This window comes from Lissotriton vulgaris, chromosome 8 (genome assembly GCF_964263255.1).
Source record: "Lissotriton vulgaris chromosome 8, aLisVul1.2, whole genome shotgun sequence".
In the NCBI taxonomy this organism is placed as follows: domain Eukaryota; kingdom Metazoa; phylum Chordata; class Amphibia; order Caudata; family Salamandridae; genus Lissotriton; species Lissotriton vulgaris.
Genome location: NC_141696.1, coordinates 145,792,890 through 145,819,778, shown reverse-complemented (window position 1 = coordinate 145,819,778; position 26,889 = coordinate 145,792,890). Strand labels below are relative to the sequence as shown.

Sequence of the window (26,889 nt, the reverse complement as noted above, 5' to 3'; positions counted from 1 at the left end):
AGTCAGGCTGTAAGATCTAACCAGTTTAGCAGATTCATTTGGTGCATAAGTAGGTGGGGGAGCAAAGTCCAGACTTCTTCAGCAAACAGAAAGTTTTGTCCACATTGGCAACACAACAATTCTAGGTTTGTGGAAATGCAATAGAAATTGATACGCAGAGCACAAGGTACGGCCTGGAATATGGCACTTGAATTTAGCCGGCAAGCAGTCAGGGGTGCTGGCATAAATTACCTCTGATTTGAATATTCTAGCCGTGAAGACCGTCCTGCTTCAAATCTGAAGCCAGTGCAATGCTCTGAGAACCTATATAATCTGTATTTTCTTACAGAGTCCTATATTCAGTGTAAATGCAAGCAAAGTCAAGCACAACACAACCTGAATTAGTTCATAGGTAATGTCTTGTGTCATTCAATGAAAGGATAAGATCGAACTCCAATGTTATTATCTTATTTGTTTTTTATTCATCCGGTGAGAATATTTATTTCACAAGAAACCAGCCGGCACGTGTTTCGTCAATAACAGGGTAGACCCGGGACTCTTCAGGGCTGTCCAAGTAGGCTGAGAGCAGTATCATGGGACCAGTGATAATTCGAACCCGGTCCTAATCGGGTATAAACAATGGCAGACGCGAGAAGGGAGTGCTTCAAAAGCGTCAGGGAAGCGTGTAAAGGTTAGAATGTTCTGCCACGGGGTATGCGGTCGGACGATGTGGGGAAGCAAATCTGCTTGCCCTTGCTTGTAGGCTTGTGGCCGTATTACGGAACTGCAAGGGAGTGCGTAGGTTCTCCGGGTTTGTGAGACAGTGTAGCTCCTGCATTCTGAAACAGCTTAAGAGGGTGTCATACTTTTATTTGAGTAACAAGCTAGATGGTGCTGCCATAGTTGACTTGTGATTGGACCATGGCATTGATCACTCCAACATGAAAGTGTGAATCGAAGAAGGGCAATACTTTCTTCAAGATCGTAAAATGGAGGAAACCTGCTTTCGATGCGTTGATGACCAGGGTCTGTAGAGACAGGTTTGAGTCCATTTTGAGTGCCCAAGTTTCAAACAGCTTAGCAGGAGAAGGGGAAATGATCTACGGCCAAACTATGGCTCTATTGTGGGATATCTGTGGCATTAAGAATAAGGGTGGGTAGAGCTGGCGTGGTGCCTCTACGCGTAGCTCCCGGAGTTCGAAAAAACTCAGTGGAGCTCTGCTCCGCTCCCTCCCCCTTCCCAAATTCTTTAAAATAAAAATGATAAAAGAAGGCACTTACCTGTGTTTCTGCCACCTCCCCTGCCTGACCGCTCGCCTGCCTGCCCCTTACGTCCTTCTTCATTGAAAAAAACACTATGTTGTACGTCTTGAGTGTTTTTTTAATGAAGGAGGACGCAAGAGGAGCAGGAAGGACAGCGGCCAGGCAGGGGAGGCGGCAGAAACGCAGGTGAGTGCCTTCTTTTATCATTTCTAAAGAATTTGGGAGGGGGGAGGGAGCGGCTAGCTTCGCTCCGCCACGGAGGCAGAGTTTTGCCTACCTCCGCGTTCGCAACGGAGCGCCGAGTAGGCAAATCTCTGCAAACTCTGCTGGCGGAGCTGAGTTACCAGCCCAGGGTTAGTTAAGAGGAAACTCTTTTTAAGGATTTGAAATTTGGGACATTATATAACATCCACCACCGAGTGAGGGCAAGGCATGTGGCCAAGTAGGCGTGATTTCGCTGCTCTATCACCAAGCCAGAGCGATGAGCGAGCTAGAAGAAAGGATCAGACGTGTATCATCAGCATAGATGTAGAATATTGACCCTGCACAACGGAGAGCTTTTGCAAGGGAAGTCCATCTAAGCATCGAAAGCTGAGATGTAAAAGGGGGCAAACCGCAAAGCCTGCCTTGGCCAATCTGTTGGTCGGATGGTATCGAAGACTACTGAAAATTTAATAACAGGCCCGATACCAACCCCCATCAACAAATCGACTGAGGTCATCTAGTACCGATAGCACCACCAAGTCCGTGCTATTGCCCAGTCCGAGTCCAGCCTGGAAAGAGTACAATAGAACATTCTCAACTTCAGAAGTTAGGAGCTGAAAACACCATCTTCTCTAGTAGATTGGCCAGGGATGGAGGCAGCAATCTAGGCCGATAGTTACTCAGTTGGTCGATCCTTGTAGAGGGTAAGGTTTCAATATGGCTGATTTTCATGCATGGGTGACAATCCCACAGTTTAAAGATTGCACAGCAAGAGTGACTTTTGAAGAAGAAAAGGACTGAGCTGCCTCCTAATGTTTGTCATGCATGGGTCGCCGGGAGAGCCTGTAAGGCAGCTCCCCGGAATCACTGAACTAAGCTGGGCCTCTGAAACAAATACACATCTGTGTAGATACTCTAAGTATATCTGGCATCATAACTTCATACGCAGGCGCAGCAGGTATGTATGTGCAGATCGTCCCCACTATCCTGCATAGATGGTTGCTGGTGTGGTATATGTTTTGTCTGATGAAAATCTCACTTGCAACTATTATTATTGACGGTTTATGATTCTGTTTGGCTGGATGATGCTTGCAGAAAAGTTGTAAATGACCCAAGGCGGTACATGAGGGACTATTGAAATATTGCATAAGTAAGACAGTGGGTCTGCTTCTCTCTTCTAATTACAGTCTCTGTTTTTTCAGAATTCAACCCATGGTGGACACTATAGGGCCAGATCGTGAGGACATATATGTAATAACAGCGCACCTATGATCCTATAACGTTATTTGTATACTGGAGATCGAAGAGACGAGATCCCGTAATCCGGCCTGTCTAAGGTTAGGGGTCGGCAGGAGTGCATAGAGTGGACACCTAAAAAATGGGTACAGTGTAATGGTGCAAGAGGTGTTGGATTAGTCGCGTCCCTTGCACCTCACCTCCACACTCCAAGCATCTCCTCTCCAGCCACACGTGTGGTGCTTCCTCAATGAGCCAACTTGGAAGGGAAACTGATCTATCACTGAGTTGAGACATTCTGCATCTGTTGAGAAGCATTATCAAGACTTAACAAGAAGAAGAACTGGAGAAAGGGGCAAAGGATTCCAGAGGGTGAAGCTTACCTGGCAGGATGCCGCCTTTGGGCTTTCCGATAGATATTAACGAGGGTGCGCTGCTTCGACAGGTAAGCATGCATATATACACATGTCTATCCCTAATTTCACAATTTCCTATATCAAAAGGGGTGATTGGGAACTTTGTATGCCATTGTTTCATTTCTGTGCATGTGTAGAATAATGCTGGATTTCATCACGTGTTGTGTGAAGGACCTGGCACCGGTGTACAAACATAGGCGGTGAAGAGCTTGGTGAAGGCAATGGTGGGGATGCCGCTTAACCAGTTATAAGTGGATTCTGCTGCACCCAATCGGGAACATATGGGCTTTTCACCCTCTCTCAAACTGCCATGGACAATCTCTCATTAGTTTCCATTTGCAAATGTGAAACTGTTTTCTAGGGACTGATGCTGTCTGTTGATATATTTATATAACCACTGCAATGTTGCTTGTTTTTCTGCCTGATCTCTGTAGCCATATGTGCAAATGTCACACACCACAACTGTTTCCAGTAGAAATCAATTATGACTGAAATGTTCACCAACATTGAATTTTTGGTGTATTTTGAGTGTTTTGCAGAAACTGAATGTGACCTAGCAGGGCTGCTGGTCTAGGCGTGTGTCTGCCAGTAAGTGTGGTTTATGAGTAGGAAATTGTTGCTTTGTTTAAGTTCATGAAAGATGGCAGGGGGAGCACTGGAAGAGCCTCAATCAGGTCAAAAACAGTCTTGGGCTGCTTCTGTTTGTTTCAGGCAGGACCTGGCCCGGCAGTTCGGGCAGGACTGTTCCTGTTAGAAGACGGTCAGAGCACAAGTCCTAAAAAAAGATGTGGGGGGACTAACCAAGTTAGGCAGGACACAAGTAACAACATGGCTCACAACATCTCAGCGTGTGACATCACACATGGCATCACAGGAAGTGGCATGAAAACTAACCACCAAGGCACTTAAACCGCAAACATTTTGTGTTATAATGAAAATAGATATATAAGAAAAAATGATATGAGTAGGTCTAAATTTAGTTTTTATTATTGACCAAGTTCAAAGAATTAATCACAAACAAATACATAGTTGAAATCATAAATATCGGATAAAGCCGCAGAACCCCGTGCCTCGCTCTCCGATCGTCAAACCTCGTACAGAACGTATCCCGTTTATCATATCGGAAGATCTTCATATCAGGAAGGCTTTCCCTTACTGCAACCATTTGTGACTGATTTCAATGCTCACGAGCTCCTATAATACGATCTGGGGAGCGAGTGCCTATATAAAACAGATTAGATCAGGACACTGACTAACTTTGACTAGCTGTTGAAAAGCACCTTCACCGGCAAAAAGGAATATAATGCTAGACGACCTATTCCACACCAAAATATATCCTACATGTGAAATTTGAATATCGACCCCCATACAAATATACAGGAAAAGTATAGGACTGTCCCTGAAAAAGAAAGAAAAGCATCACTGCCGTGAACTTGGACTAAATTGACTTGTGGGAGAATTGGTTCTTTTTGAAATATTAGCTTTTTATCCTGAGCTTGTCACCGTTAATACAAGATACAACTCCTTCATCATTTTACTACTTGGTGTCTTGCTATAGTGTGAGACACGTGGCTATTCCAGAAGAAGGCGCGGGTCGCCGAAACGCGCGTAGAGAACTATTTGTTTATGCCACCTTTTTAATGATTATATATATGTTTTTTACTGTGTATTGCATATTTATTGTGGATTTTTTATTTACAACTCAATGATATATATTTCCTTTTAAATTTCATGATTTCAACTATGTGTTTGTTTGTGATTAATTCTTTTAACGAGGTCAATAATAAAAACTAAATTTAGACCTACTCATATCATTTTTTCTTATATATCTATTTTCATTATAACACAAAATGTTTGCGGTTTAGGTGCCTTGGTGGTTACTTTTCATGCTATTAATCCCTGACCTAGGACTTGTAGTATCCATCCTCTCAGGGAGTCCTTGATATTTTCACATAATCACAGGAAGTGGCATCATAACAATTGACCTCACAAGAAGTGACATCAGATCTTAACACCTTACACATATGTTTAGCAGTTCTATCACAAGTACATTTGAGCACATTGCGAAATTTAACAAGTGAGATTTTGTGTCGGGGTTGTTACAAAAAAGTGACACAACCCTGACTCAAAATTTGGACCTCAACTTATGCATTTATGTTGTTTTAAACTCTGCCACAAAGAAATTGGCAGCAGGGAGAAATATGGCAGTAAATCTATTCTGCCTAATTGGTTGCAAAGTCTGCATTTTAAAATATATTATGCGGTTAAGGCACCTGCTGCAGAGATGTTTATGTGCCCTGTAAATCTCAGGAAATAATAATAATGGTAAAATAACTCTGGAGGTTAACGCATTTGCTGAAGAGATCTTTGTTTTGTCTAGTCTCAGTTTTGAATCAATGTAGCAAAAAGGGTTAATGTGTCCCCTGCAAAGCATATCATGGAACATGCAGATGATGGATTCTTATTTTATGCAGCTAGGTAAGTGGGTTACTGCTTTTAACATAAAGATCCTTTTGTTACTTGAAGTTAATAAATTGTAATCCTTCTAATATAGCACAGTGAACTATGGAGGGCATGTGACTCCTACACCTTGTAACCCTCACTGTCTTATGTAGCACATCCTGCACATTGATTGCATGCACACACATTATTTATTGTCAATGTATAATCTGTGTGTGTGTGATATAAAGTGCTCTGACACCCTGCATTGGGATGAGTAGAGCTATAAAAGAAATAAAACAAAATTGTTATTTGTGTAAATACTGGGACAGACCAACAAATTTGACATTCTTTTTTTTTTTGTTATCAAATTTGACATTCTTACACTGCATACATATCTTTTATATAAAGGACTGAACAAAGTCAAAAGCATGCCTCTCCTAAATACGTGTTAAGTGATAAACTGTGTGTCTTTATTTCACCTCCATTGATGTGGTTGTGAGGCTCCAGACAGCTCCCATTCAGGATACTTCAACAAAAGGAGGTCCGACGGACCCTTAACTACTTCGGTCTTTGTTTTGGGCCATCTGGAGATTAAAATAGGAAAGCCACCTCCCCGCCTTGCTGCTGGGAACGAAAGTGGACAACTTGCAGACGCTGCTGAACATGTCCCGATGTCTGAAACCTATACCAGGACGCATTCAGCATGCCTTTAGTGGGGGGCAACTACTTGGAAGGAGCATGTTTTCAGTGGGGAACAACTTCTTGGCAGGGTGGACAGTGTTCACACTGTGAAAAGAGTGTACCCCAACTTCTGCCCTGAGCTGGGTTAATACTGTTTTGCATGTCGCTGGGTCCAAACTGAAGTGGCATTTTGAGCAAAAAAACAATGGTTTGGAGTGTACCAAAAGTGATTGCCAGTGGGTAGGTTTGTTGCTAGCATTCCTCCCATCACCTTTTGTATATTTAAAGCACTGGAAAGAAAACAACAGCTGCATGTGCATAGATAAGGTGCAGCGTGACTGCTCTGACGCAATCTTCATTTAAATACTCCGGGACAGATTTACAATGTAAGAGACTCAGTGCATTCTGCAAACCATTTGGCTGCGCCGCACTGAGTCACCTTCAAAGCACAGGGATGCGACATATTTACAATATGTCGCATCTCTGTGCTTTCCCCTGCGCTGGCGCACAAACTGCAGCTATGCGCCAACGCCGGTACCCTTGCACCATGGTGCAAGGATGCCTGCGTCATGGGGAGATTGTTTTTGTGCAGGAAGGGGCACCTTCCTGCACAAAAACTATCACTACAGGCATTTTCCTCTTTCAAGGTGTGCTGTAGAATGCAGCACACATTGAAAGAGGAAAAAACTAGAAGAAATGAAAAATTTCTCCTCGTTGCGCCTCCCTATGCCTCTCCTGGGCAGGCGTAGCATTCAGACCCATTTCCAGATTTACGATTCCTCGTGAATTGTAAATCTGGAAATGTGTCTAGTTCCATGGGTGTTGGGTGGGAACACCCACAGCAACACCCATGGAAAGCCCCTTCCACGCAAAGTGCTGGGTGTAAAGGGGCCATATTTACAAGGACAGGAAAAGTAACGCAGGGTGGCTTTTCCTCTCCTTGTAAATATGGAGCAGTAAAATGCGCCACCAGTACGTCACAAAAAGGGAAGCACTGGGGGCGTAGGGGGCCTGTAAATCTGCCCCTCAGGGCCTTATTCACAAGCCTCTTGCGCCACCTGTGCGTCACTTTTCTCATGGTAAAAATGACGCAAAAGTGGCGCAAGGTGCTTGTAAATAAGCTCTGCAGTGTGTCTCCCTTGCTGCACACGTGCAGCACTAGAGGGTTAAACTGAGGAACCGTGAGTCTCAAGGGACTGTTTCCATCCCCGACTCAATGCCTGTAGCAGGATAAGGGACAAAGAAGGGGAGCCCTGGTCCCCCCAGCTCTAGGTCTCAGAAATGGGGGTGGGTGGGCTTCAGACCACTGGTGTGACGCAGCTGACCTCTCTTGCCCAGTCAGCGCCTGCTGGTGCGTCTGCTGAGGCTGCTGGGAAGGGAACAGTCTGACCCTGCCTTCTGCAGTCAGACTCAGAGCTGAAAGGGCACCTTGGCAGACTTGTGTTGTGTAAATACACCCCCGCTTCCTTGTTTTCATGGCAGACGATCCTACATAAACAGTCGAGCCCAGCGATGTATTTAATTGTATACTGGCAGCTTGTAAGTTTGGGAAAAGGGCGGGGCTTATGTTCCTTCAATGATTGCAAGCTTAAACTCCAGATAATGGCCAAATCTAAGGTGATTACAAGGGTAAACTCTAAACAAAAACTCTCTCTCTCTTGCGTTGTCTTTGGCGAAGTGTCGATTTACCGTTATAGCGCTGCATGGAGTTTCCAAAGGACATATGTCATACGGGGGACCAAAGTGATTTTTATGCCTTACATCCCTTTAAAAATAATTAACCCCGTGTAGGATTAAGAGCTCCCCTCCCTGTGGTACTTCGGGTATTTGCGCCCCCCCCCCCCCCCCCGCCCCACCCTGGGTACATAGATAACTTCAGAATAGCGCCCCCTAGACTGAGTCTGGAGACGGCTGTCTCGCCCGTCAGCTCCAGGGCCCTCGGACCTCACCCGGGCGCAGGCGCGCAACACGCATTGGACTCACCGGGCTTCAGCCCCCACCCCGTCGTGTGTGGCAGCCCGGGATGAGACAGATCCCGGGTACACACACAGCCACACCCGAATGTTTCACAGGTCTTTTAAGGACCATTTGAATGTTAATTAGGCCTTGCAGTTGTTTCACCCCTTCTAAGAGCCCCTGCTGCTCCACTCTGCCTACTGTTTTAAGTTTCAGCCCCCCCCGCCGAATTTTTTTCTTAGCTCACCCCCCCCACCCGAAATTTGTCTCTAGTTGCGCCTCTGCCCGGGGGTGTTATCGGCTTCAGTCACATTTTGTCGTCACTCTGAGGTCCAGACTGACAACCAGGGACTGTCTCTCGATTTCTGCTTATGTCTCGCACTGCCTCTCTCTTTCGCGTCGTGCTCTCATACCTGTCTCGTACCCTCTTTCCTCCTACCTCTCCTTTTATCTTGTCTCTATTTCTCTCTTCCTCCCCTCTCTATTTCGCCCTCTCTCTCTCGCTTTGCCTCTTTCTTTCTCTATATGTACCCCCCTCTTTCTCCCTTCTATTCTTGCGGTGCAGCACGTGTGCTTCGAGGACAATGAAACAAGTGACATGCTGACACCGAGTCCACGGTAAGGAGAGACCCGCCCTCTGTACTGCACAGTACATAAAAGAGGTCTACCCCTGGCTGCATGTGGCCTTCGCAAAGAGGTGTCAGGATGCCCCCCTGGGCTGCGGGTGGGAAAGTAGATACTGCAACTATCGGGGTTCAATAGGCCCGGTGTCACTGCACCTGTTGCACCAATGGAAGCCACGCCACTAGCTGGGTCAACCATCCAACCAAGGATTCTTGGCTCTGGACTCTGATATGCAAAGGCCATTCTTTGCGGCTGGTGCCCCTGTGGGACACTCGCTCTAGCCCAGGTGGGCAGCTTACTCGCCCCTTGTGGCCCAGTGATTCTCCACCCAAAGTCACTCGCGCTGCTTCCCCCCCCCCGCGTGGCCCGGCCAGTAGCCACGCGCCATCGATCTCCTTAAAGTCAAAGCGGTCCAGATGCCATCTCTGCCTCTTATCTGGGGCTGACAGCTTCCTGGAGGAACCCCCACAGCGGAGCCCTTTCACTCGAGGGCATCCCTTCGCCCCCCCCCCCCCGCCCCCGTTTGGCTTCCACTGCAGAAAGCAGCCCCGTCCACAGCTGGGGGCATCTCCCATCGCACACGACTCCCCAAGGCGCACAGAGGCCGAAACGGGCCAGAACGAGTCTGTGATCGCGCAACCCCTTTGAGAGCTGCTTGCCTTGGGTGATAAAGGAGGTGCATTGCGGATTTGCTCCGAGCTGTTGGTACTAGTTATCCTTCGAACTTAAAGTGGAGAAGTGTGGCTCAATGGTTAGAGCGGCAGACCCTGATGCAGGGGTCTAGCCCGGGACCAGGGTTCAATTCCCAATTCCCCACCTCGGCGGGTCTTGGGCTCCATTTCCTCGGACCTGATAATTCTCGCCTCGGTGCCTATTCTGATCATGGGTCCCACGCTGCAACTCTGGGCAATAGCTTGCTTAGTCTCCACAACGGCCCCCACAACGCTAAGGATGCCTGGCCTCCACCTTGGGGGTGCCCAGGATGGGTTCCACAGCGGTATAAGTATCAATTTACATTTTTTATGAGAGGCTGCATGCATCTGAGGTTGCGGCAGCCAATGTTTGTAGGAATAACAGGGAAATCGGTAATTAAAAGCTGACTGACAGACCATAACAGGCCCGGAAGCGGCCAAGTACCCGGTTCACACACTGCCGTGTCAGGCCAGCCCTTCTGACGCTGCCAGGCCAGTCCGACCAGCCCGTACCCACAGAGAGAGGGCCCGTCCAGGAGCCTTGGACGCCCGGGACCCTGCGGCGAGCACAGGGCGCACTCTGCACATCGAGGCGTGAACACCAGGGCGGGGCCCCCATGAGCGCGCCCCGGGCCTTTCCAGCAGATAAGGGGCGTTTGTTCAGACCCCCAGAGGCGCCTGAAGTGCCCTATGAGGTGGGCCGAAGTGCCGGAATTTCTTGGCTGGAGGCACCAACCGTCAGCACTTTCACCCAGGTGACACCTGAGGTGCCAAGCGCCCCTCCCCACCAGTGGCGTAAAAAAACCAGGGTTACCAACTGGCATAGTGCAAATTCAAGATGGTCAGTGTAAAGATTCAGGACAAAGGGTCAAAATTCAGGACAAAAATTCAGGACAGAAGGTCAAAATTCAGGGGAAAAAATTTGGGACAAAACATAAGTTTTACAGACATATCGGAGGAGGTGGCACAATAATATATACATAAGTAAATAGACAACCAAAATAAATACAAGTCAAAATAAGTTTATATAAGGTTGAGAAATCGTGCACGTCACAGTTTTTCAGTATGCGCGCAGCTTTGCAAAGCGGCATCAGGCCCTTTCTGCAATCAAGATTTGTGCTAGTAACAATACAGATTAATAAATAGTATTTTTTTATTTGTATGTTGAAATCTGGCTTTTAAATGTACAGTGAAAACGCTGATAGTTATTTTATTTTTATTTTCTCCAGCATGGCGCCAAGACAAAAGCAAAATGCTTTGCCCTAGTCCCATGCAGGAGAAAGCACCCCACATGCTGTCACTACAGTTGGGCCCATTGTCATTCTAAAGTACTAATCAGCTGCAGTCTCAGAATGACAATGGGCCAGTCCACAGTCTGCACGAGGGAGGTCCAGGAGGGGTCTCTGCAGGCAGCCTCTACAGATTAAAAGATAACTGCGAGAGGCCCCAGAGTGAAAACTTTTAAACTCACGGGGCCTCTCGCATGGGAAACTACATTCCTTACTGAGATTTCCCATTTCAATTTTAGTATGATGTCTGTAAGGCGTCCGTAAATTGAGATCCCCAATTTACGGACGCCTTGTGGACATCATACTAAAATGACGGACGTTCCGTGAAATTTACTGACGGTTGGTCACCCTAAACAAAACTCCTGCAAAGTACATGGAGGGCCACCCTCCCTCACCCAGTCAGGAGCTCTCAGCCGCCGCCGGTGCGCAGTGCCTCAGGGGGCCCTCTTGTGCGCGGCCCTCCCACCCCGCACCATTGGGGCTGTTATGTCACTGATCCCCACTAGCCCCTAGAGGACTAATTGTGAATAAAACATGAAAGTGAGAAAGAGGCAACGACAAGTTGAATGGGGCTTACCTGGATTTAGGACCCATGGGATGTATGACAACAGACATGTTTGTGAAAAAGTTGTGCACAAGGGTGCATTGTCAAATCTTCTTTCACCACACACACCTGGGGCCGTATTACGGGAGTGTCCCGGGGGCGCAACGAGCATTTGCACCAGTTTTGCGCGCCCCTGGGGTACTTTGGTATTACAGAAGGGCTGCAGACGCTTATTGTGTGGTCTCTTCTGTAATACCGATAGCGCTGGTGCACATAAAGAGGGCGTTCTCCCATTTTCATGGGGGCGTGACCTCATCCCTTTGCCTCTGTGCCTGCGCTGTCTTACAGATGTGGGCGCAGAGGCAAAGAAGCGCTCAGGAGGCTCCCTGATGGAAGCTCTCTTTAGGAGGGAAAGAGGGTTCGATGGACCCACCCTAGACATCCTCTTTGTGGCGGGTGCAGTCACTCACTGCACCCTCCTGCAAGGGGATCTCTAATCCCCCTTCAAAGTGCAGGCGGGTTGCCACCTGCACAATGAAACACGGAGCGGCTTCAAAGCTGCTCCGTTTTTCATGTGAATGCGCTGCCCCAGGGCAGCGCGAGTTCACGGCTGCCGTAGGGGGCAGCGCTTTCAACATAACGCAGCACATTTTCCTGATTAACGCTGGGTGCACCTTTTGAAAGATGCGCCCAGCGCTAACCAGGAAAATGCGCCTCATACGTAATATGGGCCCTGCTGTTTAAATGGAGCACAAGCACACAAACCACATCAGCCCTCAATATGAGAGGCCTGGGGAATTTCAATAGTTATCGTCTGGTAAAAGCTTTTGACATTTATGGGCAGAAAATGAATGATATTATCCCAACAGGAGGAATCTGCTGCAGTAAGAACCAAAATCTGCATGTTATTCCCCAAAAACTCATAATTGGTGACATTTATTGCACCCCACATATCGCACTAATTACCAGCTGCTTGTAACGAGGCCCATGGGAGCAAATTGTATAGAAGACCATAGATAGACAGAATTTCGTTCTTTGGCCACAAATATGTACAGATTTTTTGTTGTATTAGTCAATTAAAACGCTTTGTTTTTTTTGTGATATAAATATATACTGTGCGAACATAATGTACTTTTGTTACACACTGATAATGTGTGGATATGAGCAGTGGATGTATGCATGGGTGGGTATGAATGAGTATTAGGGTGTCTGATGACTGTAATGTATTTTATTAATATAGTGTATACTTCTCTTGCTAATAATTATTCTTAAAGACACAATGACATTGTTATTTATAAGAGTAAAAGGATTTTTCTATTTTTGTATCAATAACACTGTTTCGTTGTGTGTCTGTTTATGTGCCCTCCACTTTCTTTTTTAATTAATTGCTTGAGATTTCTTTTATTAATTCATTGATATTATACCTGCCTTGGGCAAGTAGGATTGTTGCAGGGAACCCCTTTTTCCCTAGCCCTTGTATTGCTTTAATGGAAGGGCGGAATCCATCCATGAAAATTCATGCTGCAAAATCAAATGGAATCTCATGAAAAAAAAAAAGAGGTCGTAGAAAAATAAATAAATAAAACGGGGAGTCCACACATTTGGAAGTGTGTCCTATAAGGAAAGGCGGAGTCATAAGGAACAGAGTAAACAGTTCAATGTGTTCTTTGCAAATATCCTTTTAGAACAGGCAAGTCCCACTGCAAATAGATGGATGGAACCTGCAAAATGAAAATGTGTATCCTTGCAAGTTTTTTGTCAGTGTTTTTTCTAAAGTTGATAATATGGGTTCCACTGAGAGGGGTCATATAAACACTTTCAATTGAGCCCCCAAAACAAAGGAAAGTGTTTTCTGTGATATAAATAATGGTTACATAGGTAATAATACGCATAGACCTACATACTGTAAAGTCATGTCGCGTTTAAGGAAGGTACCTCATCTCTCTGCTGTCTTGTGAAGGAACAAATCAGAGTGTACCTTTAGCGGCCTTTGTTTCCGTTGCTAGGCTGCTCAATCTGGCTGCCAGGTGTGGGAGTCAGGTTCTGCCCCCTTTGACTTTTAAAACAACCTGCCACACAGTTGACAACTGGGACGAAAGGAATTAGTGATTGCCCTTTAAGTGAGGCCTTTGGAGGTGGGTGCTGGAAAAGGATAGAGAGGTGGGTGGTTCTCTAGCCTCCACATTTCCCTGGAGGCTGCTGATCACCATGGCTACAGACTAATCATGCACATATACTTTTATCCGAATGCCAGTACACTGCCCGAGGGCACAGAATGATTCACCAAAGGGTTCCATATTTTCTTTCCCATCACAATAATAGCTGGTGGAAGTAGAATCAGGATAGGTCCCCATCAAACAAAGGCTCTCCCCACCTAGGGAGAGCCGTCACTATGCTGGAGAAGTGTGGCTCAATGGTTAGAGTGGCAGACCCTGATGCAGAGGTCTAGCCCGGGACCAGGGCTCAATTCCTGCCTCGGCGGGTCTTGAGCTCAATTTCCTCGGACCTGATAATTCTCGTCTCGGTGCCTATTCTAATCATGGGTCCCACTCTGCAACTCTGGGCAATAGCTTGCTTAATCTCCACAACAGCCCCAACAACGCTAGGATGCCTGGCTTCACCTTGGGGGTGCCCAGGAGTGGGCACCTCACAGGGAAAAGCCAGGAAGGGTTCCACAGCGGTATGTGTACAAGCGCCGAGATACCCTCATGGGTCGATTCGTGCGCTATACAAGTACTACTACATTTACATGGTGGGGAGCCGTGGGACAGATGGGGCCCCATCTTGCCGGCGAGGGAGATCGCGGATTGGCTCTGCGCCCGCTGCCACGTGTACGCTAAAGTGCTTCCAGGGCAATGAGAGTTAATCCTGCCGAAATTTAAGCGGCTGCGCAGCCGCAAGCGGGTCTCATGGATCCTACCCGCAGCAAGACGCGTCGCCTCTTGTGGTCGTCGCCATCACCTCCCCACAGAAGCCATGTGCTGCAGAAGGTTGTGGGCCGCCACCTCGGCATTTGCCCTCCAGAGAGCCGCGCAGGCTCGTGTTTTGCCCACCCAACATCCCCAGACTAGGGTTCCCACGGGGGGATGCTCCTAGGGGTAGGACGATGAAGGGATGTTCATTTAATGATAACATTGTAAGTATTGTTCAAATGATGGATCATGAGATATGAGTAGTATTTAATCATGTTGTTTGTTCTCTTGGTTTTGGTTTAATAGCCACCATGTTTGCTTCTCCTTAATTGTCGTAATTAAGTGGCGGATAAGGTCAAGATTAGGGGGCCGCTTAGGGCCCTTTACGGCATCCTGTTTTACCAAATTTAACATCTGCATCCCTGGACCCTCCAAGGGTTGCTGCCACCAGGTCGAAAGGAGGTGGCAGGGACGCGGGGGTTCTGGGCGGTCGCTGACAGACAGTCCTTACCTATCAACCACCCGTGCAGGCGCATTCGGGTACAACCTAGCAGTGACCGCTGGGGGACAACAAACCTGGGTGTAGGGGGTGCCCGCGGTAGGTATCCTAAGGGCAGCCGCCCCCTGCACAAGAATTTCAGAAGTTGGATACCTCCCTGTGGGGAGGGGAGAGGGAAGGTGGGCCCATTCCTAAAGGAGGGCCCCCTCTTTTGGGACAGAAGAAGGGGTAAAAGGGGCAGAGCCAGTCTTGATCTCACTCAGAACAATTATGGAATATTTTTTGCTGGTTGCACAGAAACAGACTAGTTATGGTTAGGGGAATTCCCTTGTATTAGAGTCTCTGTTAAGGCTAGGTCACAATTGCGAGCTGAAATGTAAATAATATGATCACTGTGTAAAAAGGATATAAATTGTGTTTTTTATTGTGTGAGAAATGATAATAAATACGACCAGGGGTCTTACAACCCCTATCCCAAAGAAATAAGAAAGGGACTCATTGCATTGTTGTGTCATGGGGTGTTTGGGTAATGGTATGTATTCATATTCATGGGACATCGGCGACTTCCTGGCCATATCTCCACCTGCACTGAAGAGGGCAGCATTTTGGCAGTGTGTGATACAACCACCTTTGTTTGTGAATGTTTCTTTAATGATTTTCTGAAGAACATTCGAAACTCTGTACACAGTGGGAGTATACAATAACTTATAGCATCAGAACAACGTATAATGCAGCAGCAATAGTAATAGATACTTGAATACAAAGGTAATACAGTATACTTTTTTCCACTACACATTCGGTAAATTGAACAATCCAGAGTAGAGACTGCCGTCATTGCAATGCGCAACGAGAAATATTTCTAACAACAACTAATGTAGGTAGGGTAAGTGCCTTTGTGCTCATCTTGTTTTTCTAATTTTCAAAGTGGGCTAGTGCAGGTCAATGCTATGCTTGTATGGGGTGAAGTATTAATGTGAGAGCGCCAGAGCACTGCCGGGTCATGATTCCATCTTATGTGGCAGGGGTTTTGGGGCGGCAAAAGGCCAGAAAGTATGGTAGGGTGACAGTAAGATTCCCTGTGACCCAGTTCACCCGCCCATACCTGTTTTTGGGACGTCCTAATATATATCTGATAATCTGATAGGGGAATCTGCCAGTTTAGTCTCAATTGCAGTGAGGTAAGTTTCCACATTGGGGGTATTGGGTGTTATCTCCAATTTAGCTATGAGGCCTCTGCCTAGGCCGGCGAGCCATAATTGAGTGGGGGGCTAAGTGCGATTTCCAGCTCATAGCTATCCTCTGCTAGGCTGCCGTCATCGCCAAATCCAAGAATTTATTTAGGCATTTACTTTTTGCGGAGCGTGAGGTGAGCCCCAACAAAAAGTGTAGGCTGTCCAGTGTGACCGCCTGTAGGTTGCCTCAGATAATATATTGGCTATTTTCACCCAGAATGTTGCCAACCACGGGCACAACCGTACCATATGCATGGATGTGGCCTCAGTGTGTGATACAACCATCTTATCCCTTAGTGCATGATGCAGTACAAGATTTCCAACACTCGCCTGCTCCAAGGCCATTGGGTCCTTACACAATAGGCTTGCCTCTGCCCCCTCACCGTATTACAGATGTGGGCGTTGAGGCAAGCATGCCCTTAGAAGGCACACTGACAGTGCACTAGGAAAAAGTGGTGCAAAGTCAGTGCACCCCCTGAAGGTAGCCTTCTGAAGGGTGCAAAATGGGTCCCACGGACACTCCCCAGGCATTCTACTGCATGTGGGTGCAACCACTCACTGCACCCGCCTGCATACTGAAAGACGAGTGGCTTTGAATCAGCTACTCCCTCTTTCGCTGAATGCACCGCGTCCAGGGCAACTGTAAGTGTGCTTCTGCCCTGGGGCAGCGCATTCATAATAATTGTGCACGCTGTCACGTTCTGTGCCAGATGCACCTTTCGAAAGGTGCACTTTGCAGAGACTTGTGGAGTGCGTCTGATCTATATTCGGGGCTCAGGTCCACAAGTAAGGTGCACTCCTTTTCAGGAATGGTGCACAATTGATAAGACTAAATGCCATCACTAACAGTGCAATGAGCCAATGGATGAAGCTGGCTGTCCATGATGACCCATGCTATGTGCTGTGGTGGGCGGAAACAAAATGTGATTGATACTTGAATGGATAAATGGATGGAAAGAGCTGTCCGAGCTCCCCTCTATGTATGTATGTATTATTTTTTTTTATATATATGTAAGTACTATTACTATGAAGTCTTTTTCCAAGGGTGCCAATTTAGGCATGGTACCATTTTTGGAGAAAAATAAGTATGTTTAAAAAGTAATAAACTAATGGTGGGGTTTCCGATTGCGTGGTTCGCCTAGGGTGTCTGTTGCTTGCAGCTAGTGTAGAGTTGCCCCTAAATAAAGATTCCATTTGCATAATCGCAATCAAATACAGTTTGCATTTGAAATATGCACTTAATTTTAAACTGGCACGATTTTCTGTGTGATTTGATGGTTTTCAGAAGTATGTGCATTCTGCACCTCCTTTTGGTTTAATGCTCCCAGTCAATTCACTTCTCAGCTTCAAAGCCTTCTTTAACCTTTCTTTCACTTCCGTGTCATGTTCTGAAGAAACACATCAAAGAAACTGTCCGTTTAGGAGCTGCTAAACTACACTCTCTGTTTACTAAAGTTGCACCTTGCCCTTGTCGCCTCTGCAGCTGTCTGGGGTCCAGCCCTTGAACATTGCTAAATAGAGCTGTAGTCCTAATTTCCTGGCACAGAGTGTGGGATAGGCCGAAATCAGTTTTGTCCTATTCAAAACATGAATAAGCTGTGAAAGGCACATAAACCCATCAGCCTGGCATGAATAGGCAGCCAGGGTGAAGCAGGGCCAGGGTGAAGGCGCTGCTCGCAGAAGGAGAATGCCCTTCTGTTCGCCTAACCCCCGCCATTCCCTGTTGGCATGGCAACCACTATTTGAGTTGGAGGCAAGGGACAAAATGGCCTCAGCAATGAACATTCTACTGCAATACTTCTAGCCCTGGGAATTCTTCTTCTTGTTTAGTTGTGTTGGTTTAGTGTCCCTCTTGCTTATATAGGGCTGTACATAACTTCCAGGAGTTTGTAAGTCATTTGATAGGGTCAGAAAGACAACAGCAGTGGGTAGCAGCATTCGCCTTCGCATTGATTCCCGGGCTTGGTATGTTTCAACCACTGGTGCTTCTCGATGGGGTGAAATAATTGGGGGTTTGGAAAGAAGGTAATGCAACTGGATTCTGTCATTTGAGGGATGCACACATTGGCTGAGGGCGATTATTTGCTGAGTGAGAAAAAAGGAAGCACTGGCTAAATTAATGATTGAGGATGTTTCATACACTAGCACATAAGGGAATTGAAATGGCAACTTTTTGTTGGAGTCCACCGTCCAAGGGTCATTCGCTCTTCAGCAACTAAATGATGCAATTCTTGTTTTAGAACAGTAGTGCAAACACACCCACTCACAATGACGTTGCACCCTTAGGCTATGAGCAGCAAAGTGTTACATCATAAATTACTGTTACATAATGACTATATCAAGCATCCAGAGTGATTTCATACTGTGCCGCCACTTTGAATGACTATGTTGAATGCTTTCAACAGTTCACCCTGTACACATGCAAGCTCATAAAGGTCTTGTCTAGATCAGATCAAGATAGCAGCTCAAGTTCCTCATACAAACTTCCTCAAAGCCTCTCAGTGTGTGCTACTCTTGTCAACGAGCGTACTGCTGATGTCAATCTCTGCCTGCGGCTCTTCACCTTTTATTACAAAGCTGTCTGTCAAGATGTGAGTTAAAGGAACTTGCACACCCATCTAGCTGGGTTTCAGAACTTTGGTATATGAGCTAGAGGATGCCGAGTTTGGTCTGGGGAAAGTGTGTAGTTGTAAGTTGTGATTTGCAACATGCATTTATTAAGCATATGCCGGTCATCGGACTGCTCCATTGGTACTGTTAACACTGAACAGGAGGCAAGTTGAAGCGTGGGTATTCTTATAAAAGGTGAAGGAAAAGGTGTGTTTTAGTAGCTGCCCTAAAACAGGGGTTTACTGTACTGCCACAAAGAAAAATAGGTAATACCTAAATAATGAGTTCCAGAGATGTTCAGCTGCTACTGAGAGAGCACAAGCACAGACCGTGCTTTCAAGGAGGGTTATGCCTGATGTAGGTGTGCGTATCTTGACTGTAGACTGCACTAGGAGGAAGTGGTGACATGGGTCGCTCAGGGAAGGTCGGTCCCATCAGTGTTAAGCATGATGTACTAAACGCAAGCTTTAAATTGAATTCTGTGGTCCACACGGAGCAAGCATTAAGATCGCAGTGTTGAGGTGATATAGTCCGATTTATACAGTTTTAAATGTAGGTGCTTTGATGAGTTCTGTGCTCTGTGGACGTGCTTAATTTCGTAGAAAGTTATTTTCAAGTTTGTAATTTTGTGAGTCGATTCTGGACTCCAGGACGGAGTGAATGATGAAAAACCTGCGCAGTATGGTCTATTGGGGGAAATTCTTCTTTAATCAATCTCCTGGGACAGTAAGAGCTCTTGGTCAATGCATAGGACATTCACTCTTTATATACCCGTCTAGACATAACCCAATAGCTTGTTAAGCATGACAACTGATGTACAAGACGTAGACCCCGGAGCGACATCTTACAACATTGACCACCTCTTCGGATCCTCTAGGTTGATGGTGATCTATAGGCGCAAGGCTCCCATACGTTGGCTCAATTGTCACACAGTTGTTTATACAAAGCAGGAACAATTGGGATTGGTGTTCCCATACATTTCCATTATTGAAACAGTTCCTTTATTTTATAAAAAATAAATAAGCATTCCTGAACATCGTGCCAGCACAGAGCAGCATGCCATTGTGACACACTTTGTTTCTGTTGTAGGCACTAACACAGGAGGGGGTGGCTCTCAAGATTCCGGGGGGCTATCCTCGTGCTATGCAATGCCACTTGATATCAAGCCCTTTGTTCCAGCTGAGAGTAAATGCTTGACCATTAGCATTTTAACCCCTTGCCTGCGGTTGGAATTCCGCTCCTGTGCGGCACATTCCGATCGCGGGCTTGGTTGTGACGGCTCCCGGCCGTCATCAGCACACGAGCACTGTGTGCCATGACGGACGGGAGCCGTCACCAGCATGCAAGGGGTTAATATGTACATCTTCACTTGAAAGGTCATCTCTGCATCATCTCATCGTTGGGGAGAAGGCGTGGCTTAATGGCTAGGGTGGCCGACTATGAAGCAGGGGAACCAGGTTCGAGTCTGGTGGGAGGCTCAAACATCCTGTGATTCTGGGCAAATCACTCAATATCCCCGTGCCTAAAAATGAATGTATCATCTGTAATGCAACTGGTGCTCATGTAAAGCGCTCCAATACCTTCAGGTTGAGTTTGCGCTATATATAAAACTGCAAAGAACAAAACTTCTCCAAGAATAGGGGCTCTTCATTTCATATTGCAAAATCAACATAAGCTACTGGAGGACCCCAATTTAATGTATGACACCTTCATCCAGGTCTGGATTTTGTTTTTCTAACAGCACTTTGCACTCTTAAGCTTGTAGTTTTAGATATTTGTTCCTTACAGGTAGTAGGCGGTGAAGGCTTTGGCTCATGGCTCTTTATCCTTGGTGCCCATGCTGACTCTGCCCCCATCGTCATCACCTAACCAACCATTGCTTTGCATCCCACGTCACAGTTCTCATACTTTTCTGCATTTCACCACTGGCCTGTTCAATTGCCACAGCCATTCCGATGAGCCAGAAAGATGAAAGTGGTGCACCGCTGTAACTGTTCACGGGTGGAGTACTCAGGTGGATTTTGCACTCTTGCTCAGCTTACACAATGACCATGCCTGGTTGCTGGCGGTTGCTCTGTGCCAAAGATTGTCATTCAGAGCAGGGCTCTGAGAGCTGGAGGGGCACAGCGTGTTCACAGTGCCACCTTAACACATGGGCACGCTGGGCAGTTGCCCCGGGGCACCACAAGCAGAGGGGCCCCATGCAGACCAGAATATAACACCATTTTTCCATTAAACATTTGTATTCTTGTAGGCAGGGCCCAGTGCACTGCTTTGCCGGGGACCTATAATGTTGTTAAGATGGCCCTGTGTGCGTCCTCCTAAAATGCATTATCACTTTCTGCTCACCGGGTAGCAAAGGACTGACGATTGTTACAGTAATATGATTATAGCAGCGAACCTTTTTACCTCTCTCTACCAGGAAGAGTCACCTACTTGCATCTCTGCATATTTTAACAGGTAGTTATGCAGCTAACCTCTCCCTCTTCTGTGTCCTTGTTTTGGGTCCCTACTGAAAGGAAACTGCTAACTCCACCTCACCTTCCCACTGATTCCTGAAGACAGACTATGGGTGGACTAATGTGTCACAACTGCCCAAAATCAAAATCAATTTCAGAGATGACTGTTGAAATGCACAAAACCATCTGCAACTTCATTGTAAAGATGGGACAGAAACTTCCAGCCTTTATGGTAATATTTCTCTCCATGAATCCTGGGACCTACAACATTGGCGACCGAGAATGCTGGGGAATTCTACTAGCCCGCGAGGAGAGGATCCCTTAAAGGAAGGAGCTGACTGACTGCCCAGGAGTGGCATGGAATGTGCCCTTGCATGAGGAAGATGCTGCCCAGAAGAGGGGGATTGCAAAGGACCCATACAGGGTTGGCATTAAGCTGCCCACTGTGGAACAGGGAAGGAGCTGCATTAATGTACCGAGGGTGAGACCTCAAAGCCATGGGTATCTCCACAGAGCGTGCTGAAGCTTGGGCACCCTCGGCTGCAGGATGCCACAGAAATTAACTCTGTGACCTACCAACTATAAGTAGTAGGGTGTAATAGAATCCTAACAGCATCTAAGAAACCAAAGTACCAGAAGAGGTGCTGTTCCCTAGGAGGAATGCATCTGCAACTGATCAATTAGCACTTCTAACCCCATGCTGTGACTCAGGGTGGACTCCTAGCTCGATTGAGTGGTGGGCTTGTGACTGGGCCTGAGGAATTTCCTAGAACGCACGATGCCTTAGACCGCGATGCCCAGCCGCGGCCTCCAACAATTACCTGACCCAATATACCCCATTTTAATTCTAACGGACCACAACCACGTTGGCGTGGCCAGGGCAGAGACTTTGCCATCCCCACTCGGTGGGCTGTGGTTGAGTGCATCCGATCCAAGCGGTGCTTTCCCCATGACCACTGACCACCTGCAGCTGCAGGCTCTACCTACTCCATTTAAAAACAGATCAAACGGAGGATACCCTTCAAAGGGGACACAGACCTCCCTTGAGGCCCTCACTGAGAGGATGAACACCTGGTTCCACCACAAAGGTCAGTTCAACCTCCCAGTTAACATTGCCTGTTTTGTACCAGAGTTGGGCCCACAAAGACTAACATGCACCGAAATACCACTGATATCTGTCCCATGGGAACAGGAAAGAATCTCTCCCAGAATCCACAGAAGCAGTTCCTGCATGAGCTGTACTAAACTAAATGACCCCTACTAGTTATGTGCAGTATTGTTTTGTGTGTGAATATTAAGTAACATCCCTTTTATAATTCAAAGTACAATCTATTATTAGTTCATTTTGGCTGGTCTGTTGAGTTCTGCGTCTCTACACTCAGAGCGCCTCTGAGTAAGACCTGGAAGGCTCAACCTCACTTCCCTGAAGGTCAAGTGCTAAAGAGATGCACTTGGTGCTCAGTGCTGGGGTTCAATAGTAACCCCAGGAATGCAGTGGTATATGGCTCTTATTGCTACAGTCTGAGCCCAGTGACTCCTGACTGCCCAGGGGCTCCTGAAAAATCTCCCACTGCCACTGACGAAGCACCAAATCAGCATCACATTTTTGTGTGGCCAACACTCAGCATCACCTGGTGAGGCAGCCTGCACGCGTCTTCATCTGGTGGTCCACACGTTCCAAACCACGCTCAGTGCCATTGTTTTGTTGCACAATTTACTTTGCCATATAAACTCTTGCCCATCTGTGCCTATACCGGACTTGTCTTTCTGGCCTTGATGTATAAATTCCCACAATATACTGCAGACATGGCCTATATAATGCCGGCGGCCATCGCCGCCATAATTAAATGACCCTGGTGATTTTAGGTAATAATCAGCACAAGCATTGTTTCTGTCTATTAATACTGCATCTTTCCGCTGAGCAGCAAATAGCTACCCTAGACATTTCTACAGCCCAGTGGGAGGTGTGTGGTTTTACCAACAAGCTTCCCAGTTAATCCTGAAATGTTTGCAATGTTCTGAAATGCTGCGATTACTTACCAGTAATAGCATTACTCTGAGTCCTTCTCTCACCGCGATGACCAGTGGCGGCTCCTCTTTAGGGGTGTTTGGGCGCCGCCCCCCTGCTTTCTCGCCGTGCGAGAAGGCAGAAACATAAATGGTAAGAACTACCATTTGTTTCTGCCTTCTCGCACGGTGAGAAAGCAGAAGTTCCTGGTTGGGGGTGGGCGGTCCTGCTCGAGGGCAGGGGGGAGTGGCTTGCCCACTGTTGTTCATACTGACTGCTTGGGCAGCCTGAGGCCGCCCAAACAGTCAGTATGAACAACAGTGGGCAAGCCACTCCCCCCTGCCCTTGAGCAACACGGCCCACTCTTCCTGTTCTCTCTGTATGCTGCAGCATACAGAGAGAAAATGACCTGTGTGGGGCAGCGGCTTCACCAATCACAATGCTGCCATTGCAGCGTTGTGATTGGTGGAGGGGAGGGAGGCTGCCTTCCTGATGACGGGCGCTGCAGCTTCGACGCAGGATGGCGGGAGTCTCGGGACTTAAGGGGGATGGTAAGTTTTACTTACTCCTCCACCTGTGCCCCTGTACAGCGAGTCAAAACTCAGGACACTTGTTAAAACACGCAAAAAAGAATGTGCCCTTGTGTACTGAAATTGCGCTGACGTAAAGTGCTCCAAAACCTTGGGGTCGAGGTTGCGCTATATGATACGAGAAAGGAATCCTAAATTTAATAAATAAGCCATTGTCCTGAAGCCTTTCTGGATAGGATCAGGCGGCAGCCTCGACATATATTCACGGCTGCTTCTGGTGCGCACTGTGTGAGCTTCATTTTGGTGTCCCGGTGTGCTGACGTTTTTTAAAAATTTTGAACGCATGTCCCGGTTTTTAGGACAAGGTCAAGTCAACCTGTGCAGTAGAAGTGAGCGGTGTGCGTTGTCTGATTCAGGCAGCGCAGGTGGATAAGGACTGAATGCATGCAGCAGCAGAGGGGAACCAGGGTGGGGAGGACGGCAGGGGGCTCCGGGCAAAGGTAATGCATGTGGCATCATTAAGTGCTCGTTGGCTGCCACCGTTTGCTTAATCTTAACTCTTGAAATCTTCTGTGCGACAAGTTACCGGGTTGCACCTAATGCAATTTTTATTTACCTAAATAGAACATAAGGCATGTGAACAGTATTCCTCGTATTGCTCGGTTTAAGAGAACTTCACCCATACCGGAAAGTGTCCTGTTTGGGGTTTTGTATTTTGTCCGATTTTGAAAGTGCTTTGTTGTGCATATCACAAAAAGTGATGAAAAACATGTTGTGGGGTTTAGGGGGTGGGTTGCCTCAGCTAATCTCAGCGACTGGTAATTACTTCGGACGTCAATCGAGTCCATCTTTTTGCCCCACAGTGTCATCAAAAACCGGAACCTGATGAAATGCGAAGGGGTTACATATGTTCCTCTCTCAGAGGAAATCATGTTGGGCTGGACTGTTCTTCTTGGAGGAAGACAAAGGCTGATTTACATAAGACTGGTGCTTGCCTGAGGTGACTTGATGGTTAAAAATGAGGCACTGTTCAGAGCAATTACCAGTGGCTGAGATTGGTTAGAGAAATCCAACTACACGTTTTCGTTTTTCTCAGTGTGATGTCCTAAATCTAATGGGTATGCCCAGACATGGATTTCATGCTCCCTAGGACTTAAGTTTCATGGTATTGATGAGGCCCACGTAGGCTGAAAGAGGTGCGAGGTTGTGTGTGATTTGCTCAGAGGGCCCTGGCAGTGAAAGTATGACAACTGTTTTACGGCTTACTCCTTTCAAAAGTCACCAGCCGCCACTGGTGATGACTCACATAGTGAGGCCCCTGAGCCTCCCATCACAATCCCTTCCCAAAGTATAAAAAACCTCCTTTCCTTCCTTACTTGCTGTTCTATACCAAACCCAAACACCGCACCGTTGGCAGCGGCGGCTCGCAGAGGTAACACTGTGGGGCGGGCTGGGGCTGGGGCTGGGTGGAGGGTAGTGGAGTCGGATTAAATACGGCAAAAGATATTTATTTATTTATTTATGTTCACCCTGGCCATCGTATGTCGGACTCCACTACCCCCCACCCAGCCCTGCCCCACTGCGTTACCTCTGCGAGCCGCCACTGACAGTTCGACTGGTCGATAGGGCAGGAGGGAGGGCCTGATTCATCTCGGCGAGAGAAGGACTCAGTGTAGAGATATTATCGGTAAGTAATCGCAGCATTACTTCCTTGTCCCTCTCGCCATGATGAACCACATTGTGAGGGCCCTTCCCAATGGTTTCTTGAATGGTGCCCCAGCTAGTAAACCCTTAAATAACTGCCCATGTGGCCGGTGCGTAGAAAACATGGTTAATAAATACATATCAGTACAGCGGCGATAACGAAAGAAGCCAAGGCACAGCCATATTAATAAACTAATATAGTGTTCATATACTGGCTCCATTGTAGATAAATTCTTTAGTTTTTGCTACTTAGGGTTCCATTTCCCACAAACTGAAAGTGAGCTCCTTTTACTCTGCCTCCCCTGTACAGATGATCACATCTGCTTTATCTAAAGCACTCTTTTAGGCCCTCAGGCCTGTCGTGTATCTTATTCATTCAGGGTGTGAGGGGTGTGTCTCAAGCAGAGGCACAAACCTGTTTTGCCTGCTTCAGAAATCGAAGATGGCATTTGACAGTATTTGTGTTTAGTGTGAGAAAAGGGTCCTGACAACAGCATTCGGTGTGCACCACCTTGTGCTCAGATAAACATTTGTTGGCCTCCCCCCACACCTGTGCCTTACAGAAGCCTCCCTCCTTGGTGTGATTGCCGCCATGTTGTACCGTATCCCCTATGGTAGGGGTGGGATCTGCCTTTACCCATAGTTCTCAATTTCTATTCAGGTGAGTTTACAGTTACGAAAATACAGCATTCACCTCCCTACTCTTGTTCTTAAAGGGGGTCTTTCTGCATCTGGTGTGTCCAGATCTTCAGGCAGAATGCATTTAATGTGTTTTACAAATAGTAAGACCACCACCTTGATGTGCCTCTAGTCTCTACAGCATGACAATGCAACAAGGATCAAAAATGTCAAAAAATGCCATGTCGTATCTTGTCATAAATAGCAATCAGGAGTTTGGACTTTAGCATCCAGCTGCAGCTCCTCCGGACAACCATAGCTAAAAGGGTAAGATGGGGAGGTAGGTCATTTTCCCATCTGGTACCAAGGCTGTGGAACACCCTCCCACTTGATCTCAGGTCATTACCGAAAGAACCCTCTTTTAGACAACATATAAAGACTTGGCTGTTTCCCTGTTAGTTTACTCATGATCATAGCTCTAACAATATAAATATTTCTAGAAATAAAATTAGTAATCGTGGTTAGGACGAGGTATGTGATCATTGTGTAGCGAGAATAAAATGAATGCTGTGAATTTTGTTCCTAGTATAAGGGAATTTATAGTCCCTTAACTCCTAAGGATTGTGAGATTGATCCCTCCCGACCATTTTCTGTTTTTTGCGGTTTTGTGTCCTTTACCCAGGTGTGGGAGGGTTATTTGGGTATACCCCTATGATCATTGATTACATAGCTCTTACAACAGCACTCACCAGCACGGGGAAGCCCTCGGGCAGCCATGCGCTTTACAAATCACAAACATAAACATATTGGGGTCTAGGTAAAATGGAAGAACGCTGTAACCAGCGACACCACATTAAATAAACTTAATCTGGGAGATGTAGAAGTGCAAAAATGAATCAACAAGGCAACAGGCCTTCTCCATTTCTGCACCCAGGATCTGGACATCATTCTTTTATCCATCAGGACTTCCCCAACCCTGCTCCACTTCAGG

General features: G+C 46.8%; 1 protein-coding gene across 2 annotated transcripts in view; it reads left to right on the top strand.

Annotated features, from left to right (window-relative positions):
- Positions 1-26,889, top strand: part of P2RY6 (pyrimidinergic receptor P2Y6) — a 351,083-nt gene that overhangs the window by 37,808 nt on the left and 286,386 nt on the right. For both annotated transcript variants that reach the window (XM_086933849.1, XM_086933848.1), the window contains exon 2: positions 2,649-3,127. The gene's annotated coding sequence lies outside the window, so the exon portion shown is untranslated. The remainder of the gene's footprint in view (positions 1-2,648; positions 3,128-26,889) is intronic.